Genomic DNA, 23,240 nt, shown 5'->3' on the forward strand with positions numbered 1-23,240 from the left:
AGGCTTGTATTGCTTTTGGATATCCCAAATTAAGCCTTGCTTTTGCATTCTGGCATGCTCATCTTCAGTGGTCTCTCTGGGGGTCGTGATCTGGGCACAACATTTGGGACCTCACCAGGATCCCCAGGGACCCCCCCCTGCCTGGACCCCTAAGAGCTCTGGAGGTCCATCTGCACCAGTCAGTAAGAGTACTCTCTGTCTTGTTTGTGTCTCTGTCTTGATACTTTTGTTTTGTACCGGTTGACCGATTTGTACATTGGCAGGCTCTCACTGGGACAGATGTGTCCAGACAGTGATCCTGGAGGGAAAAGAGGGATGCCTCCTTCCCCAATCTGGGCAAGGGACTCCCTGGCCACAAACCATTTGGGTAAGGGACTGCCCTGGTCCCAAGCCATTTGGACAAGGGACCCCTGGTCCCGAGCCATTTCAGGCCACCTCATAGGTGACCTTTTGGTTTCAGCCTCCTCTGAGAAGTGATCAGGAGCCTCTCCTGAGCATTAAGCAACCCATTAGGAGTGTTTTTGTGTATGTCCCCCCACCCCAGGAGGGAGTACCAACTGGTACTTTGTCCCAGGAAATCGTTGATGTCAATTTGTATCTTATTGTGGTTGTGGCTTTGTTGTTCTCTCTCTTCATTGGTTTTCATCATCGACTTTCCCACTCTACTATGGGAAATACCCCATCTTCACCCCTAGACTTAACCCTTGAATGTTGGCCAACCTTTAATGTAAGCAAGAAAGAGTAAGGTGAATCTCTGAATTTAAGGCCAGGCTGGTGTACAGAACTATATTTAGAACAGTCAGGGTGACTCAGACAAAGTTTGACATGAGAAACAAACATAAAAAAATCAAAATTTAAAAAATCATGCTAGAAAAATGGCTTAGCATTGAATACCAGTTTGTTTAATTGTATCTTATGTGATTTAGTAATACCATCTATAATGGTGGTGAAGTCATGTCAGCACAAGAAGGAAGCTGCTGATTCATTTAAACTACAACATAGTAGAAACATAGAAAAGAAAATGAGTTGATGCTATGGAGACACATATCATACACCCCCAATGAGATATTTCATCCAGAGAGGTTCATCCTCCTTAAGTTTCCAAAAACACCCTGAAGAAAGCTGCCAAGGAGATACACATGTTCAAATACCTCATCCTAACTGGGAGCTTTTCATACAGTTGGCTAGATTCTGACACAGGTCACTATAGGCTCAGGATTATCCACCTCAATGATCCTCATAGTCTGCAACACCTCTAAACTGTTCAAATGTCCAGTCTCCTTTGAAACTCAAGACAAATTCTTGACTGTGTCATCTTATAAAATCAGGAAAGAATTTAAGTCTTTCCAATAAATGGCAGAGAAAAACCATTCCCATTCCAAAAGAGAGGAAGTAAGACATAGTAAGGAAAGATTGGACAAAAAGAAGACTGAAACCCAGCAGGGCAACCATCAAATCTAGTAGTTCTGTGTCAGACACATGGGGCTTCATCTTCAAGGGGCTTAGATGGCTCTCACCCCACAACTCCCCATACATCTCTCTCTTTGGTTACTTCCTCTCCATATATGCAGCTCCCCATGGAAGATGTCTCATAGCTTAAGTATCTCAACATCTTATGGTCCCAAAATATAACCCAGGCTTCATCCTCATAGTATCAGGCAATGAACTCTTACAGTCTCCTCACTAGAGCTCTTACCATACCAAACACACATGGCTACAACAGTGCTGACCTGAAAACCCACACTAACAATATATGATCTTAAATTTTGTATCATTCTGGTTTACAGAACCAGTTCACCATCAATGATTTTCCCAAATTTGGCTTCGAAGTTCTGATGGCCCCTACCATGCTTGGATCAGAGTTGCAGCAGGGTTTGTATGAAGTTCCTTCCTAGGACTGGGAATCACTTTGCCTAACCTCCTTTAACTGATGGCATAGAATCATAGATTATTACCCCTTGGACACCTTGCTGGGCTTCCAAAGTAGTTCTGTTTTTCTGTACAACCCATAGACTTTTCATATATTTATGATGCACTTCTTGAACTTTTTCACTGTAATCCTGAATGAATCATAAGTAATAGGCATCCAAGAGAGTCATTATTCCATCTCAGAAGTCAGCCCCATTATTTTTTTTATGCTTCCGTACTCATTTTCTTGTCAATATGACATAATAAGAAAGGTGCCAAAATATCACACACATGACCTCTATCTTAATTCCCATTGTAATCCTGTATCCTCTACCCCCACTGTTTACAGTACCTTCAACAGTACTTTATTCCAAACACTACAAGAATAACCAGTTAAGCTCTGTGTATACTTTTCTATGTCTTTTGCCATCTAAATTTTGGCATCTTCAACATTCCTCCAAAAGTCATCATTCTCAGGACCTTTGAACAACAAAATAACTTTTGGTTTACCACATTCTGTTATGGCTTACTTTTTTCTTGCTCTGATTCAAATGTATAAACAAAAGCATCTCAGGGAAAGAATGTGCTTCTTTGGTTCTTTCTGCCAAATCACAATCCATCATTGTTGGAGCTTAGGATAGAAATTCAATTTAGCAACTAAAGGCAAAAATCATGAGGAATCTTCATTTCCTGGCTTTCTCTCTTACTTGGTCATTGTCATATGCTTAGTTTACTGTCTTATCTACTGCATGCCAACTTTCTTAGGGATATTGCGCACTCAGTGGAAGGGACATCACCCATGAATCATCAATCAAAAAATCTCTCAAAGACTTAGCAACCAGCCATACTGATGGGGAACATCCTCAAATGATGTTCACAAAGGTGACTGTAGGACCTGAATTATTGACATCTGGAAGTAACTAGGACTCAAAGACAATAATATATAAGAAGATTTTACAAACCAAAAACCAATGTATCAACTACATCAATAAATTAAATAGTAAAAATGTAAATAATAATGATAATAACAACCAGAAACCACCAATAACAAGAACAAAATAACAGATATTAATAATCATAACCTCTACTATCTCTCAATACCAATAGCCTCAATTCCCCAACGAAGACACAAATTAACAGTATGGATTCAAAACAATATCCATCCATCCACTGTATATAAGAAAAAAACTTCAACATCAAGGATAGATATTAGTGAAAGGTAGACTGGGAAAAACATTTCAATCAATTAGAACAAAGAAGCAGTCTTGTGTAGCTATTTTAATATCTACCAAAACAGACTTCAAAAAATTAATCAAAAGAGTTGGGGAAAAATACTCCATATTCATCAAAGGACAATTCCACAAATATGACATTTCAATTTTTAGTATCTATGTCCCAAACACACAATCACCCACTTTTGAAAAAGAAACACTTGTACAGATTAAATGACACATTGACTCTCACACAGTGTTTGATAGTGGTAAACTTCAATACTCCACTCTCACCAATGGACATGTCATCCAGATGAAAACCAAATAGAGAAATATTAGAGCTCATGGATTTTATAAACCATATGAACCTAATAGATACTAGAGAATACTCTACCCAAAGAAAAAGAATACACCTTATTCTCAGCACCACATGGAATTTTCTCCAAAGTTGATGACATACTTGGACACAATTCAAGTCTCAACAGATACAAGAAAATTTAAATAACTACCTATATCTTATCAGAACACTATGGATTGCAGCTACATATTAAAACCAAGCAAACAAAAAACAGAAAACTTATAAACTCATGGGAAATGAACAAATCTCCACTGAAGAAAATAGGTCAAGACAGAAATAAAGAAAGAAATTGAAGACTTTCTGGAATTCAAGGAAATAATACACAATGCACCCAAACTTAGGAGACACAAGTGGTGATAGGAGGAAACTTCATAGCACAGAGCACCTATATAAAATAGTTAAAAGAATGAAGAGATCTCATACTAGCAACTTAACAGCACATATGAAAACTCTAAAACAAAAATAAGTAAGCATACCTAAGAGGAGTAGACAGGAAGAAACTATCAAATTGAGAAATAAAATCAACCAGATAAAAACAAAGAAAAATACAAGGTGTCAATGAAGCACAGAATTGGATGTGTGAGAAATGTGAGAAAAAGACACAGAGAGAATATTCTATTTTATAAAATAAAAAACAGGGTTGGGGATTTAGCTCAGTGGTAGAGCACTTGCCTTGCAAGCGCAAGGCCCTGGGTTCAATACTCAGCTAAACCCCCCCCCCCAAAAAAAAAAAACAAAAACAAAAAAACAAAAACAAAACTGGCCCTTAAATAACTGGAGATTGCAACAATCTGGAAGTAGACAGACTCTGGGGATTCTGATTTCAGGTATTCAATGGATCAAAGCCCCACTGCTTGATAACCTTGAGATCATTAAACTAGTTCAGCATAGATTTCCAGTGTTGTAGTAAATATAAAGTGAATTAAAGACCAATTGCCCTCAAGAACATAGAGAAACAGATACCCAATAAAAGATTTGCAAACAGATTCCAAGAATACCTCAAAAAGATCATACAAACTGATTGAGTAGACTTCATCCTAGAGAGGCAATGATGACTCAATATATAAAAATCAGTAAACACAATCCACCATTAAAATTCACTGGAAAAAAAAAACTGTATCACCCCATTAGACACTTAAAAAGCCCTTGACAAAATCATACATCATACATCATAAAAGTCTTGGAGAGATAAGAGACACAAGGTAAATGCATAAATGTAATAAAGGAAATTTACAGAAAGCCTATTGCCAACAACAAATTAAATGGAGAGAAATTCAAAGTAATTCGACTAAAATGTGGAACAAGATAATGCTGTGAACTCTCTGCAGCTACTCAATATAGTACTTGAAGTTCTAGATAGACCAATAAAACAACTGAAGGACATAAATGAGATATAATTTGGAAAAGAAAAATTCAAAATATTGTTATTTGTAGATGATATGATAGTATACTTCAGTGACACTAAAATTCCAACAAGGGAATTACAGCTGATAAACACATTCAGCAAAGTGGCTAGATACAAAGGCAACTAAAAAAATCAGTATCCTTCCTCTAAAAAATGACAAACTGACTGAGAAAGAAATAAGGGAAACACCCTTCACAATAGTCTCAAATATTGTAAAACATGTTCCAGTAACTCTAACAAAGAAAGTGAAATACATTTGTAATAAAAACTTCAAAGTATTTGAAGAAAGAAATTGGAGAAGATATCAGGAGATGGAAAGATCTCCCATGCTCATGGATCAGTAGGATTAACACAGTAAAAAGGCCACCATATCAATAGCAATCTAAAGATTCGGTATGATTCCTATCAAAATTCAAACACATTTGTTTGAAGACCTTGAAAATGCAGTTTGCAGATTCATATGAATAACCAAAAGAACAGGAAAGCTAAAACAATCTTGAACAATAAAAGAAAACCATGGCATTGTCAGTAAAAAAAAAGACAAGATGAAACATGGAGTACAGTTTAAGAGCCAGAGGTATATCTATAAACATGTGGACACCTGCTTTCTGATAATAAAAATAAGAAATATTTCATCAAATGGTGCCTGTTAATCTGAATTTCTGCATGTACAAGAATTCAAATGGATCCATGTTCATCATGCTGAACTAAACTCAAGTCCAAGTGGGTCAAAAATCCCAATATAAAACGAGACACACTGAAAATGATACAAGACAAAGTGGGGAAAATCCTTTTATGCACTGGCACAGGAGACAACTTTCTGAACACAACACTAAGAGTGCAGGCACTAAGGTCAATAATTCATAAATGGGACCTCATGAAGCTGTAAACCTTCTATAAGGCAAAGGACACAGTCAATTAAAGAGGCACCTAAAACAATGGGAAAAGATTTTTAACAGTTTCATAACAAATAGAGACCAAATATCCAATATATGCAAAGAACTTGAAAAACAAGATGTTGATTGCTATGGAATAATACTTCTGTATATTGTGAATATGTAGTTCTCTCACTGGTTAATTACAAATTGGCTGGCCTATAGCTGGGCAGGAAGAGGTTGGGTGGGAGAGTCAGACTAGGAGATTTCTGGGAAAAAGAAGTTCATAGACAGAGGAGTCACCAGTCAGACAGAGAGGAATTAAGACACGCAAGAAAGATAAATGCCAAATGTCTCTGGGCTGCACATAGATGAATCAAAATGGTTTAATTTCTGGTGTAAGAGCTAATTAGTCATAAGTCTGAGCTATAGGCTGAGGATTTGTAAATATAAGCCTCAGTGTATTTATTTGTGAGCTGCAGGTAGGAAAGATACATGTGCATACCCTTGAAAATCTAAATAATTTTTAAAAACTGGGGCATGGGTCTAAGCAGAGAATTCTCAACAGAGGAATATCAAATACCCAAGAAACGCTTAATGAAATGTTTAACATCATTGGCCACCAGGGAAATCAATCAAAATTATTTTAGATTCAATCTTAGACCTGCCAGAATGACAAATATTAAAAAACTGAATGTAATATTACTCAATGGTGAAAGCAATGACATTATGAAAAAATTAATACCTCACTTCTCATTGTTAATATCAACTACTGTCATAGTAGGGAAGTTGAAACTCCTTCTTGGCACTCCCTTTCTATGCTGTGAATACACCTGACTTTACTGTTTATCTGCAAACTCAATTCATACACAGACCACTCTTCATTTTAAGTTCCAAATAAAATTAGAGAGATTGGCAAAAATGCATTCACCCATTTACTCTTTGTTTACACATACCAGCGTAAGCCCTACCTGGAGGCAGTAGCAAAACTGTCTTCCAGGACTAGGCAGCAGAGTCAGCATTAAATTTTTAAACAATATTAATTATGTAGTGTGAGAGAAGCCTGAGCTACAGAAGACATTAATATGACCAGTGGTTCCCAAGATTCCTAATTCTGTGGCCCTTTAATATTGTTCTTCACATTGTAGTGGACCCAAACTATAAAATTATTTTAACTACTACTCCATAACTATAATTTTTTTAATAAATAAATTTTTTATTTATTATTATGTGTTTTAAATTTTATACATCAGCCATGGGTTCCCCTGTCCTCCCCCCTCCCGATACCACCCCCACCTTTCCCCCAGGCCGTCCACTCCATTCCAATGTCCTCCAGGATCAAGGCACCCCTGGGGATTCATTTAAACCTGGTAGATTCAGTACAGGCAGGTCCTGTCACCTCCATCCAGACTGAGCAAAGTGTCCCTGTGTAAGTCCTAGGTTTCAAACAGCCAGCTCATGCACTAAGGACAGATCCTGGTCCCACAGACTGGGTGCCTCCCAAACAGATCAAGCTATTCAATGGTCTCACATATCCAGAGGGCCTGATCCAGCTGGGGGCTCCACAGCCTTTGGATCATAATTCATGTGCTTCCATTCGTTTGGCTATTTGTCCCTGAGCTTTTTGCAATCTTGGATTCAACAATTCATGCTCTTACAGAACCTCCTCTTTCTCGACAGTTGGCCACCTGGAGCTCCACCTGGGGCCTGGCTGAGGATCTCTGCATCCACTTCCATCAGTTATTGGATGAGAGTTCCAAGACGACTGTTGGGTGTTTGGCCATTTGATCACCAGACTAGGTCAGATCAGGCTTTCTCTCGAACATTGCCAGCAGACTACAGAGGATATATCATTGTGGATTTCTGGGGACCTCTTGAGCACTCTGCCTATTCCTGTTCTCATGTGGTCTTCATTTATCATGGTCTGTTATTCCTCATTCTCCCTTTCTGTTCTCGATCCACCTGGGATCTCCTGCTCCCCTAAGCTTTCTTTCCCTCAAATTTTGCCCTTCATTACTCCCACTGTAGTCCAGGTTGTTCATCTAGATCTCCTCCGTTTCTCTGTCATTGGGTGATTCCTGGGTCTTTCCTAGGGTCCTGTTTTCTAGGTAGCCTCCCTGGAGTTGTGTAGCAGTCTAGTCATCTTTGTTTTATATCTAGTATCCTCCTATGAGTGAGTACATACCGTGTTTGTCCTTCTGAGTCTGGGTTACCTCACTCAGGATGATTTTTTCTAGATCCATCCATTTGCCTGTAAACCTTCTGATGCCATTGTTTTTCTCTGCTGAGTAGTACTCCACTGTGTATATGTACCATATTTTCTTAATCTATTCTTCACTTGAAGGGAATCTAGTTTGTTTCCAGCTTCTGGTTATTACAAACAAAGCTGATATGAACATAGCTGAGCAAATGCCCTTGTGGTATGATTGAGAATTCCTTGGGTATATGTCCAAGAGTGCTATAGCTGGGTCTTGGGGGAGATGGATTCCCAATTTTCTAAGGAAGCACCATATTGATTTCCAAAGTGGCTGTACAAGCTTGCATTCCCACCAGCAGTGGAGGACAGTTCCCCTTGCTCCACATCCTCTCCAGCATAAGCTGTCTTCTGTGCTTTTGATCTTAGCCATTCTGACAGGTGTAAGGTGGTATCTCAAAGTAGTTTTGATTTGCATTTCCCAGATAATTAGGGATGTTGAGCAATTCCTTAAATGTCTTTCAGCCATTTGAACTTCCTCTGTGGAGAATTCGCTGTTTAGTTCTATAGCCCATTTCTTAATTGGACTGTTGCGCATTTTGATGTCTAATTTCTAAAGTTCTTTATATATTCTGGATATAAGCCCTCTGTCAGATGTGGGGTTGGTGAAGACCTTTTCCCATTCTGTAGACTGTCGCTTTCTCTTGTTGACCATGTCCTTTGCTCTACAAAAGCTTCTCAGTTTCAACAGGTCCCATTGATTGATTGTTCCTCTCACTGTCTGTGCTACTGTAGTTATATTTAGAAAGTGATCTCTGGTGCCAATGCATTCAAGAGTACTTCCTACTTTCTCTACTATCAGGTTCAGAGTAGCTGGATTTATGTTGAGATCTTTGATCCACTTGGACTTAAGTTTTGTGCACAGATATGGATCTATTTGCAGCCTTCTACACATTGACATCCAGTTATGCCAGCACCATTTGTTGAAGATGCTTTCTTTTTTCCATTGTATATTTTTGGCTTCTTTGTCAAAAATTGTATGTTCATAGGTGCGCAGGTTAAAGTCAAGGTCTTCAATTCGATTCCATTGGTCCACATGCAGGTTTTTATGCCAGTACCAGGCTGTTTTTATTACATTAGCTCTATAGTAAAACTTGAGGTCAGAAATTGTGATGCCTCCAGAGGTTGTTTTATTGTACAGGATTCTTTTGGCTATCCTGGGTTTTTTGTTTTTCCATATGAAGTTGAGTATTATTCTTTCCAGGTCTGTGAAGAATTGCGTTGGTAATTTGATGGGAATTGCATTGAATCTGTAGTTTGCTTTTGGTAAGATTGCCATTTTTACTATGTTAATCCTGCCTATCCATAAACATGGGAGATCTTTCCATTTTCTGACATCTTCTTCAATTTCTTTTTTCAGGGACTTAAAGTTCTTGTCATATAGGTCCTTTACATGCTTAGTTAGAGTAAACGCCAAGTTATTTTATATCATTTGTGGCTATTGTAAAGGGTGATGTATCTCTGATTTCCTTCTCAGCCTGTTTATCTACTGTATATAGAAGGGCTACTGATTTTTTTTTGAGTTGATCTTGTATCCTGTTATGTTGCTGAAGGTTTTTATTAGCTGTATCAGTTCCTTGGTTGAATTTTTGGGGTCACTCATGTATACTAACATGTCATCTGCAAATAGGGAGAGCTTGACTTCTTCCTTTCCAATGTGTATCCCCTTAATCTCTTTATGTTGTCGTATAGCTCTGGCTAGAACTTTAAGTACTATATTGAATAAGTAGGGGGAGAGAGGACAGCTTTGCCTTGTTCCTGATTTTAGTGGTATTGCTTTGAGTTTCCTCCATTTAATTTGATGTTGGGTGTTGGCTTGCTGTAGATTGCCTTTATTATGTTTAGGTATGTTCCCTGTGTTCCTGATCGCTCCAAGACCTTTATCATGAAGGGTGTTGGATTTTGTCAAATGCCTTTTTTGCATCTAGTGAGATGATCATGTGTTTTTTTTTTCCTTGAGTTTGTTTATATGGTGCATTACATTGACGGACTTTCAGATGTTGAACCACACTTGCATCCCTGGGATGAAGCCTACTTGATCATGGTGGATAATTGTTTTGATGTGTTCTTGGAGTCTGTTTGCTAAAACTTTATCGAGTATTTTTGCATCAATGTTCATGAGGGAGATCTGTCCGTAGTTCTCTTTCAGTGTTGCATCTTTGTTTGGTTTAGGAATCAGGGTAATTGTAGCCTCATAGAAGGAGTTTGGTAATATACCTTCTGCTTCTATTGTGTGGAACAATTTAAAGAGTATTGGTATTAAGTCTTCTTTGAAGATGTGGTAGAATTCTGCAGTGAAACCATCAGGTCCAAGGCTTTTTTTGGTTGCGAGATTATAAGGACTGATTCTATTTCCTTAGGGATTATTGGACTATTTAAACGGTTTATCTGGTCTTGATTTAACTTAGGTATGTGGTACCTATCCAGAAAATTATACATTTCTTTGAGATTTTCCAGTTTTGTGGAGTAGAGGTTTTTGAAGTATGACCTGACGATTCTCTGGATTTCCTCATTGTCTGTTATGTCTCCCTTTTCATTTCTGATTTTGTTAATTTGATGCTCTCTCTCTGTCTTTTGGTTAGTTTGGATAAGGGCTTATCTGTCTGTTGGTCTTCTCAAAGAACCAACTCTTTGTTTCATTAATGCTTTGTATTGTTCTCTCTTTATTTCTATTTTATTGATTTCAGCTCTCAATTTGATAATTTCCTGGTGTCTGTTCCTCCTGGGAGACTTTGCCTCTTCCTGTTCAAGGGCTTTCAGGTGTGCTGTCAGGTCACTAGCATGAGATTTCTCCAGCTTCTTTATGTGTGCATTCAGTGCTATGAATTTCCCTCTTAGCACTGCTTTCATAGTATCCCATAAGTTTGGATATGTGGTGTATTCATTTTCATTGATGTCTAGGAAGTCTTTAATTTCTTTCTTTATTTCTTCCTTAACCCATTGGTGATTCAGTTGAGCATTGTTCAGTTTCCATGCAATTGTAGGATTTCTGTAGTTTTTTCTGTTGTTGAAATCTAACTTTCAACCATGGTGGTCTGGTAGAACACAGTAGGTTATTCCAATTGTTTTGTATCTGTTGAGATTTGCTTTGTGGCCAAGTATGTGGTCGATTTTAGAGAAGGTTCCATGGGGTGCTGTGAAGAAGGTATATTGTTTTTTGTTTGGGTGGAATGTTCTGGAGATATTTGATTAAGTCCATTTGTTCCATAACATCAGTTAAGCCCATTATGTCTCTGTTAAGTTTCAATTTGGCTGATCTGTCCAGAGGTGAAAGTGGGATGTTGAAGTATCCCACGATTAATGTGTGGGGTTTTATATGTGATTTAAGCTTTAGTAATGTTTCTTTGACATATGTGGGTGCCCTTTTATTTGGGGCATAAATGTTCAGAATTGAAACTTCATCTTGGTGGATCTTTCCTGCGATGAGTATGTAATGTCCTTCATCATCTCTTTTGATTGATTTTCGTTTGAAGTCTATTTTGCTGGATATTAGGATGGCTACACCATCTTGCTTCTTAAGACCATTTGATTGGAAAGTCTTTTCCCAGCCTTTTATTTTTAGGAGTTGTCTGTCTTTGAATTTGAGGTGTGTTTCTTTTATGCAGCAGAAAGATGGTTCCTCTTTTCATATCCATTCTGTTAGTCTGTGTCTTTTTATAGGTGAATTAAGTTCATTGATATTAAGGGATATTAATGACCAGTGATTGTTGGTTCCTGTTGTTATTTTTATTTTTTGGTGGTAGTGTGTGTGTGCTTCTCTTCTTTGGGGTTCACTGCTGTGGTGTTATCTCTTGCCTGTGTTTTCATGGGTGTATCTGCCTTTCTTAGGTAGGAATTTTCCTTCTAGTGCTTTCTATAGGGCTGGGTTTGTGGATAAGTATTGTTTAAATCTGGTTTTGTCTTGGAAGTTCTCTTCACTCCATCTATGATGATTGAAAGTTTTGTTGGTATATTAGTCTAGGCTGGCATCCATGGTCTCTTAGTGTCTGCATTATAGCTGTCCAGGTCCTTCTGGCTTTCAAAGTCTCCATCGAGAAATAGGGTGTTTTTCTGATGGGTTTGCCTTTATAGGTCACTTGGCATTTTTCCTTTGCTGCCCTTAATATTCTTTCTTTATTCTGTACATTTAGTTGTTTAATTATTATGTGCCGAGGGGACTTTTTCGGGGGGCTAATCTTGTGTTCTATAGGCTTCTTGTATCTTCATAGGCATTTCCTTCTTTAAGTTGGGAAAGTTTTCTTCTATGATCTTGTTAAATATATTTTCTGTGCCTTTGAGTTGGTATTCTTCTCCTTCCTCTATCCCTATTATTTGTAGGTTTGGTCTTTTCATGCTGTCCCAAATTTCTTGGACATTTTGGGTCATGACTTTGTTGGTTTTAGTGCTTTCTTTGACTGATGAATCTATTTCTTCTACTGTACCTTCAACACCAGAGATCCTCTCTTCCATCTCTTGCATTCTGTTGGTTATAATTGCCTCTGAAGTTCCTGTTTGTTTACTCTGATTTTCTATTTCCAACATTCCTTCTGATAGTGTCTTCTTCATTTTTTCTATTTCCCTCTTCATGTCTTGGATTGTCTCACTTCCTTTTTCATGATTTTCTTTGAAGGATTTATTGTTTTCTTCTGCTTTAATTGTCCTTTCCTCTAGTTTTTATAGCCTTCTTCCCATTTTTTGTTTGTCTGTTCCTCTACTTTATTTTTGATTTCTTCTATATAAGGCTCTAGCCTCTTCATGATGCTACTTATAAGGTTGTTTTCTTCTTCTTCTTCCATTCCGCGATGTTCAGGTCTAGCTGTTGGAGAAGGTCTAGGTTCTGGTGATGCTGTATTTCTCTTTATTTTGTTGTATATACTTCTGACTTGACGTCTGCCCATCTCCTCTTGGGTTAGTTCTTCTTCTTATCAGAGTACTTGGTCCAGAGAGAGTTGACAGATTTAGGGAGCATCTCTCTGGTCCAGATGGAAGCTCTGGGCCAGATGGGAGTGCTGGTACAGATGAGAGTGCTGGCCAGATAGGATCTGGGGGAGCTTGATTCTGAGTCTTGGGAAGTCCCTGATGTCTCCTTATTTTTTCCAGATGGGAGCTTCTGTTTTCCAGATGGGAGTTCCTCTGGTTTCTGCACCAGATGGGAGTTCCAGGGCAGGATGAGAGGTGGGGGCTGGTCTCTGAGTTTCAGGAAGTGGCTGGGGTCTCCAGCAGATGGGTGTGGGGGCTGGGTGTGGAGGCTGCAGTGTCTGCCTGCCGTCTTGGAAAAGGGGAGCCTTCCCACAGGTCCTGCCAATTGGCAGACAACTGGGGCCAAGTTGGTCAGGTCCTCCCAGGGTGGCCTGTGTCCAGTGGTGGGACCCAGGCGCAGTTGCATGTCTGACTATAACCCACGCACTCCTAATTTTTTTTACTTATATGAATCATAATATAAACATCAGTGTTTTCTGATGGTCATAAGCAACCCTTGTGATAGGATTTTTGACACTCCCAAAGGGAGTCATAATTTCCAGATGGAGGACTACTATTTTAAGCTGATATTAATTAGTTAACTTAATTAATAACTTGCACTTAATTAAAAAATAGAATAAAATTGTTAGTGCCTTAAAAACTTTAGAAAACAGAAACAAATACTCATTTAAAGAAAATAAAATTTAAAAATAATACCAATAACTGACTGTAAAAGGATAAAAAGAATTGAAGGAATAATAGGCCATGCTGATGTTGAAAAATAGTCACTTTCTTGTTAGAGAAAATGCCTTTAGTAAGACTTTGTATGACTTTGCCTCATGTAAATTATGAGCTGCTGAGTGCTGTAAGCTGACACAGATTTACAACCAATGGTCTGTGTCTCAAACCTCTAAGCTGAATTTACTGTGTCAACCAGGATTGCACATATCTTCATGGCAGTGTTTGATAATTGGAAACTGAATACTTAGTAGCTATCCTCCCCAAACTGTACACCCATCAATTCTGTCTGTCTTCATTCACCTGGAAGGAACTAATCCATGCAGAGAAATTTCAAAGAAAGTCACTCACCATGCCCCCTCAGTCCTTCAGTGTAATGGAGACCCCTGCAGCTCACTGCCTTCAACTTCAGTCTATGACCTAGCTATTGTCTACTCTGTTTCCTCTTACAGTGAACAAAGTATAATGTTCCTCCTCTTCTGGCCTTAAAGGAGGAGCCATGCTCCACACAAACCCTTTCCCTGTTCTGCAATGGACAGTCCACCGCGTGACTCTTGTAATTTTAGAACTCTGTAGTGCTGCAGATATATAAACCAAGATTTAGTGTCGTTAGTCAAGAAGACAAGGGAAATGCCCTGTGGTGCTATAGACAGTGTTCAAGGCCATCCCAATCAACATAGTAGGCCTTGACTCAAAACTGCATTTCAAAAAGACTAGAGACACCCCTGTTCTAAAATTAACATAGTTTTGTGGAACACCAGGACTTAATGTTGGTTGTAACCTTGTAACAGTCACTTGAGAAGTATTCAGAGGCCAGGTTTTTAATGGAGGGAATGGGCCTTTCTGCTGGTTATAAATCAAGGTTGTTCCCTTTGTTATGGAAATGTAGCTGGTTAATCCTGTAAACAAACCTTAGCATCTTATTTTACTAATCTCTAACTGGCAGGGTTAGCTTACTACTTATCTTTCGGATACTGGAATGCAAACCTCCATTACATAATTTCTATTTTGTGACTTGATGTCTCCTAAGAACTGTAAAGAGCATGTATCATCAATTCTACTCTTCTACATCACACGTTAGCAGTGGAGCGCTACTTGACACAGGAGATACTGTTTACAAGCTCCACAAAATCAACTTGGTTATGCCCAGATCACAGGGACCCCTGAAATTCCATCACAGAGACCAAATCACATATGTAAAGGCCTTTATTCAGTCTCTGGGGCTGACACAGCAGTGAGAGCAGAGAGCCCTGTTCTCAGGCAGGGTGGGATTTTTATCATAGCAGGGGTTGGCATGAGGGCCTGAGAATTGTCTTGGGGTATCTTTAAAACAAAAATAGGTGTGTGCTGGACTCAAGATCAAACATAATATTTGTAATGTTAGGTATTCCTCATCAATGGCTGGATCCCTGGTTGGTATCTGCTAGAGTCTTTTCCTGGATCTGGGTGTTGCCTGCCAGTAAGCCTGTCTCAGAAGCCATGTCTAGGCACCTAAGCCTGTCATTGCTACTGTGTGGGCAAGCTATTTTGGGGCCCCTTCACAAGCTCCAGTTGTTTCCTAAACCGTAATGTTAAATTTCAAAGTGCAGAAATTTTGGAAGATGTGAGATGAACCAGGGGGTTCTGAGTTTGGCAAATCTGTGTTCTATAGTGACAACACAAGCACTAAGGGTACCAGCATTTCACAATGATGTCAACAAGGATATTTCAAAGCACAGACCCACTCCTAATGCTCTACACAGATTCTGATGGTTGAGTGAAGTTATTTAGAGGGTAATAGCAGGCCACAGAAATGACAAGGACCACACAGGAGGACACAGAACCACAATGGAGCATGAAGGACAAGCAGGACCATGCTGGACCATGCAGGACCAGGCAAGGGCATGACAAACTCTGCATCTGCCCATGTGCACCCAGCCAGGAAGGAGAGGACCCAACATACTGGCTCCCGTGATTCACCTGACTGATAGTCCCAGTCTGGGGATGGTAGCCTCTCACTCACCATGTGGGGGTTTTTCAGCTCACCTAGGCTCACTGCTCAGCTCTCTGCAGCAGCACTCAAAACAGCACACAAACCGCTGGTGCCAGCTTCTCTTCAAAGCCAAGCCTGAAGCCTGTAGCAGTAAGGACCCAGTGGCACAACTTCTAATGGACAGTTTCCTGGAGTGCCTGATTGGCTGTTGAGGCCTGAGTGACAGGAGCACCCCCATTAGGGTTCCACTGTGCTTAAAGACAGAGCACAATGGTTTCTGACCCTGCCTTCCGACTCAGAAAAAGACATTTTTTAGATCAGCAGAGTTATGTGTTTCAAAGCACTTGCTCCTGGCTCCAACAGCAGACCCTGCTATCTTCCTGCTTTCCATAGATACTTCCCCTTTTCCTCTGGGACATGTGACCAGCTTGCATAGCCCACTACACTAAGTGTAGTGCAGTATCCCTGTCATGCAGGTAGAAAGGTGCCCAGAATATTAACAACTACAGAGAGATTTAAGGACACAAAAATGAGATAGTAATTCTGTGGCTCCACATTGAGGTCAGGTGAACTGAAGGTACTTTTTACCTAATTGTCACAGGAACATCAGACCACCAGGGATGAAAAGCCAGACTACACTATAAACAAGATAAAAGGACTTTCTCCCATCAGAAAGCTGGCTGATGGCTTCATTCCTTTAGGAGTTTTATTCCTGAAATTCAGAGCAATATTTTGGCAAATAAATAATAATAAAGAGCAGTCTCCATGGAAAGTTAAATACATAGAGAATAATGGAGTAAGAAAGACTGTGTTTATAAACTATATTGTTAGTAAGCACATCTTCCTCAGTGGGCAGGTGAAAACAAAACACCGAAGCATTAGTCAAGGTTGTTCACATGATCAGGACTGCTAGAATAAATCTCTCCATATATGTGAAAAGTGGATTTAATACAATGTCTCACAAGCTGTGGTCCAGGTAGTCCAACAATGGTTGCTATCAATGGAAATTTGAAGGGTTCTGTAGTTGTTCAGTTCATAAGGTTAGATATCTCAACTGGTCTTCAGTATACACCAAAATTCTAAGGAAGTAGACTTTAGTGCTGGTAAAGGAGTAAACTTGGTAGCCAGAGCTATGGATGGCAAGAAGCAAAGAGAGCTTTCTCCTTAATATTCTTTATTTATGTTAGCTGCTACCAGAGGTGGGATCCACATTAATGATGGATCTTATTCTTTGCTTGATAGGGTTTTTTTGGTGTTTTCAAGACAGGGTTTGTCTGTATACCTCTAGAAATCATTCTGTAGAGCAGGCTGGCCTCAAACTCAGAAAATCCAACTGCCTCTGCCTCCTGAGTGCTGGATTTAAAGGTATGCACTCCCAAAAATCTGCTAAAGGTAGATCTTATCACCTCAAATTATCCAGATTAAAGATGATTCTTTAACTTCAAAATGTTTAAGAAAATCCCTCACAGAGGTACCCAACTGTATGGATTTTAGGTAAATCTAGAGTTAGTCAGATTGACTACCAAGAATAACCATCATATCAGAAAAGACAGATGAAATAAGAAAGATTTCTTACCTGCAGGAGGCAAGGAGATCATGAGAGTTATTTCCAAAACAATGCTTTTTCTAAACAAAGGAAGCATGTGGATTTTACTTAGGGAATCTAGATACGTTCTTGTAGAGTTCTTGCACTTTTTAAGCATGCTTAGTTAAATAATCCATTTCTAAACATGATCACAAATGCTGAGGCATTAAGAAAATGCTTGCCTAAAAGTCATACAGAAACACACAAACACACACACATTATATATATATATATATATATATATATATATATATATATATATATATATATATATAATATATATAATAAAATGATGGAAAGAAATGCCTCTGGTGTGTTCATCTTGGAACACAGTGTGTTACCTGAAAACCAAGGAAATGACACTGTGAAAAATTACATGGGTTTGGAGCCTATGTGGGCTGTCAATCTTGAAGTTTGACATAAAACGTAATGGTACCAATGTCACAATTCTCAGATCCAAAGACAGAGAACACCAATACAGAAAACATCAATAAAAAATCATCAGAAGGCACTGTTTACTCTGCGCTTAGATAAATGGTTATGAGGAGCTCTGTTAACCTCAGAACAAAGCTGATTTTGCCTTTCAGCAGGCTGGCTCAGCAGAAGGCCACAACTGCTTCCATGCAAGACCAGATTTCAACTGAACTATCCCTGGCTACTGTCAGTCTCAGCATTGTAACATCACTGTAGAGAATTCCATTATTTTCTTTTTCTGACTGGTTTAAAATTTTTAATTATATAGTGTTTTGCCTGTATGTGTCTGTGCACAGTGCCTGCAGATGCCAGAAGGCAGGGGATGCCTGGGACTACAGTGACAGCAATTGTTAGCTACCATGTGGGTTCTAAGATTGGTCCTGGGTCCTATGTAAAATCAGCCAGTGTTCTTAATTACTGAGCAATCTATCTAATCACTTTTTATTTAAAATTTATTCCCACAAATTGATAATTAAAATATATTACATCACTTTCCCCTTTTATCTTTTTATTCCATCCCTTCACATATCCCTTCCAATTCCTTCCTTGTTAGGTATGGGTGAATAAATATCCTGAAATATATAAATACAACCTGATGCATACATTTTTTACTGTATATATATATATATATATATATATATATATATATATATATATATATATACACATATATATTGGGCTGACCACATTGTACTGGATAAATAGTTAGGGAGGTCATCCCTGCCTGAGGCTAATTCTCTCAAATGGAGGAGAATTCCACTTTTTAATCAGAATCAGGTTTCTGACCCTGACTGGGCTGCCTTGGACATGAAACAAAAATCAATAATAAAAAAACTTAGAGTAGATAAACACCATAGGATTTCAGAGCACTGAAGATTCTGTCAGAGCATCCAGGTTCCAATCAGAGTTTATATAGAAGCACACTGCTATCTGTAATTTCAGCATCAGGGGTTCTGACACCATCTCTTGGTCTCCCAGGCCATGATAAGGACAGGAGACATAGACCATAAAAATTTGATTTCATGCTGTGTGTGGTAGTGCATTCTTTTAGTACCAGCACTCCTGACACAGAGGCAGGAAGATCACTATGGGTTTTAAATCCTCTGCTACATAGTCTATACATACACACACACACACACACACACACACACACACACACACACACACACACACTAGAAAAGAACAAAACTGAATAACATGCGAGTATTGGAGAATTGGGACAATATAATACCTATCAAAGTCATTTCATGTCTCTGCCACTCTGCTACTAGTACCCATAGTACCATTTTCAAAAATAAATATTGCTAAGCATGTGCACACATGCCATTAATCCCAGCCATTGGAAGACCCAAACAGTTAACAGTGGGCCACCATCTTACCATGCAACCTTACTAGCTAGCCTCCCTGGAGCTGTGAGTTGCAATCTGGTGATCCTATGCTTTACATCTAGTATCCACTTATGAGTGAGTACATATCATGTTTGTCTGAGTCTGAGTTACCAAACTCAGGATATTTTCTTGTTCCATTCATTTGTCTGCAAACCTCATGATGTCATTGTTTATCTCTGCTGAGTAGTACTCCATTGTGTATATGTACCACATTTCCTTTATCCATTCCTTGGTTGAGGGGCATCTAGGTTGTTTCCAGGTTCTGGCTATTACAAATAATGCTGCTATGAACATAGTTGAGCAAGTATCCTTGTGGTAAGAGTGAGCATCCTTTGGGGAAATGCTCAAAAGTGGTATCACTGGGTCTTGAGGTAGATTGACTCCAAATGTTCCTGAGAAAGATTGCAAATAGATCCATATCTGTCAACATGCACAAAACTTAAGTCAAAGCAGATCAAAAACCTCAACCTAAATCCAGTTACTCTGAACCTTATAGAAGACAAATTGGGAAGTAGTCTTGAACACATTGGCACTGGAGATCACTTCCTAAATATAACAACAGTAGCACAGACACTGAGGGAAACTATTAATAAATGGGACCTCTTGAAACTCAGAAGCTTCTTTAGGGCAAAGGACGCAGTCAATAAGACAAAACAGTATCCTACAGAATGGGAAAAGATCTTCACCAACTCAACGTCTGAGAGAGGGCTGATAACCAGAATATATAAAGAAACCAGGAAATTAGACATCAAAACACCTAAAAGTTCAGTTAAAAAATGGGCTATAGAGCTAAATAGAGAATTCTCAATGGAAGAATCTCAAATGGCTGAAAGGCATTTAAGGAAATGCTCAACATCCTTAGCCATCAGGGAGATGCAAACGAAAACAACACCTACACCTGTCAGAATGGCTAAGATCAAAAACACTGAATACAGTTTATGTTGGAGAGGATGTGGAGAAAGAGAAACACCCCTACCCTGTTGGTGGGAACACATGTTTGTACAGCCATTTTGGACATCAGTATGGTGCATTTCTCAGAAAGTTAGGAATCAATCTTTCTCAAGACCCAGCTATACCACTCTTGGGTATATACCCAAGGAATGTTAAATCATATCACAAGGATATATACTCAGTTATGTTCATAGCAGCATTATTTGGAACTATTTGTTGTTATAATAATATCCTTTACAGTCCTGTAAAAAAGTCTTATATTTTAATTTAGTATTTATTAATTTTTAAATATTTCTGTTTATTTGTAACAATTTGCCATTTTAGTTTTTAGTATGTTTCTCATTTTTAAAATAATACATATTGGCTGAGTGAAAATAAGTATTTTAGATATATTTCAAAGTGTTTGTATCACACTTTATTGACTGTTGATATCACTTCCTCAATTGTGAGTTTCACTAGAACCCTCTTCAACTGTGCCATCTTGACACTCCTAAGCATAGCTTTAGATATGTAATTATTAATTGGATTTGCATGATGATGCTTACCAGATGTTAGCTTGTCAGAGCTCCTCCAATGTCATTCATGGTTTGTTGCCCAAGGACCTACCCTTCTTCTGCCAGATATTCACGGAGAGCTCCACTGAAAGTCACCCTTTCCATAGCCCCAGGGCTAAGTCAATTGTGAAAGATCCTGCTCCATCTCTCCCTGCTAACTTTCTTCACATTCAAGTTGTCCTGCCACACCTCCACACTCCAAAGCCTAGCTCTGGGAGCAAAGATCAATCACTGTTTGTCTGGATGGTACTCACCAAACCTTAGCCACCAGCACCATTTCTATACCTATCCAGCATATCTCCTCTCACACAGTGTCTGCACTGGCCTTTCCAGATATGTACAGTGTAAGCAATGATGTACCTGAAGTCTCTCCAGTTCCAAGGATAGCTAGCTGTTTGCAGAATGTATATACCCTCTCCCTGGTACATTCCTCAGAACATCATACACTTACTGTCATCTCCATATTCCAAATCCCAGCTCTTGTTTACAGGTACCTGTACTGGCTTTTTGGATGTTTCTCCAGAAAAGCTAGTTCCTGATATCTCAACACTCACAGTCTTAATCCAGAAAACACAGTTCATGAAATAATTTGCATAATGAGCTCCCCAGAACTTTGGACTGCTGTGGATTTAACTTTGTATGCTGTGAATGTATTGCTCTGATTTGGTTGATAAATAACATACTGATTGGCCAATAGCCAGGCAGGAAGTATAGTATAGGTGGGATAAGCAGAGAAGAGAATTCTGGGAAAAGGAATGATGAGTCAGAAGAAGCCATCCAGCACAGGGGAAGCAAGATGTAAAAGTACTTGTAAGCCACAAGCTACATGGCAACTTATAGATTAATGGAAATGGGTTAATTTAAGATATAAGAACTAGATAGCAAGAAGCCTGCCATGGCCATACTGTTTATAAGTAATATAAGTCTCTGTGTGTTTACCGGGGTCTGAACAGCTGCAGGAGCTGGGTGCATGCAGGAAAACTTCAGCTACAAATGGCCCCAGAATGTGGGGCAAGGGTTTCCACCTAAAACCAGAGAAAGCTTAAAAAAACAGCTTCCTAGTTGTCTTTCTCAAGTTAGCAGCAGCCTCCATGCTAGAGCTACTCTGTGGTAGGTTCATGGTATACAGGCTTAACCTGCAGCATGGCAGATTCTAAGCCACACAGCATGCTGCATGGTGGATAGAGCATTTGCTAGGACAAAAAAAAAGATTTCTGGGCTACACGCTACTGTGAAAGAGTCATAGACTCACTGCCTCCTAGAGTCTGGTGGTGTGCATGGTTCCCCTAAAGCTGGTGGCAAATGTACTACCGCCATGTTGTGAAGCTGAGGTGGGCTGAGAATGCTAGAGTTTAAAGCAATAGATCCACAATAAGACAGATTCAGATGGGATAAACCTCTAAATGGTTTACAATGTGTATAAAAATGTACATAGGATTGGAAGAGAGAAAAATTATTACATACAGTTATATAAAGAAATTGATAGTTTAAAAAATAAAGTCCTTAAAAAGAATGTAAGTAATATAAAAAATAAGCCACATAAAGATGAATATCACACAGAGAATCTGGATTGTGTTGTCTTTGTGATTTTTAACTGCAGAAAGCCTTTTGATTGTAAAGGCTGCTCAGTTAAACCAACACATATGAAGGTAACTTGACTTCAAATTTGGATCTAAGAATATGTTGCTTTGGAAAGGGGGCTCTGCTTTTGTTTCCACGAAGAGCAAGAGGCTATGGATTTGTTCCAGATTAACATACATAAGGTTTGACCAGCTAAGAACCTGTAAAAGGCCTTCAATGACACCATGGCACAGATGATCCAACATCTAGAATGGTTTCAATGCAACTGGCTCAGACAATATGGCCTCATAGACTACTCCATAATCCCAAATTTTTCTTTATGTCCCTATAAGAATACAGTTCCCCCATCCAACATGATGTAGTACGAGAAGCTACACACAAATTCCCAAATATATCAAGTTGACTTTGGAGATGGAATTGGCTCACTACTTCTCTAAACCCAAGCATATTGCTAAATTAAAAGGTTGAGAGATTCTTCTGTCCTATATCAGAAGAGTCCTCTGTTGTGGGACAGAGAAAAAACAATATTTTTATTTAAAGCAGGTTGATTATAAATGTAATCTCTTTCTAAAGGGCAAAAGGGAATAGTATAGCTATAATAGGATGAAAGGGTAGATTAATGAATCTACTTATAAAGAACAACAACTTGTTTAGAAATGTTTTATATTGATATGGATTTAGTTTATTGATACAATTTTAAACTTAATCTTGTTATATTGTAAATATATAATTCTACTCTCATTTGATGTATTATGTTTATGTAACTCATTTAGATTGTAATGGATAATTAAAAAATACAGATTAATAATTAGTCTTCTATGAGAGTCCAACCTATAGTCACGTTGTTTTCTAGGTATACATAGATATAATTTAATAAGGTTGGTAATCTTCAAACACTTCAAAGACCTACAGAATATGACATTTAACATGTTTTAAAAATTTAGATTTTTCTAGATAGTGAGACATGTCTGCTTCTCACAGCACCAATTTACTTCAGAGAGAAGGATGGGCATTGAAGACATTCTATATGGAGTTTATTTTCTTCTTG

Source organism: Onychomys torridus, unplaced genomic scaffold, assembly GCF_903995425.1.
Source record: "Onychomys torridus unplaced genomic scaffold, mOncTor1.1, whole genome shotgun sequence".
NCBI lineage: Eukaryota > Metazoa > Chordata > Mammalia > Rodentia > Cricetidae > Onychomys > Onychomys torridus.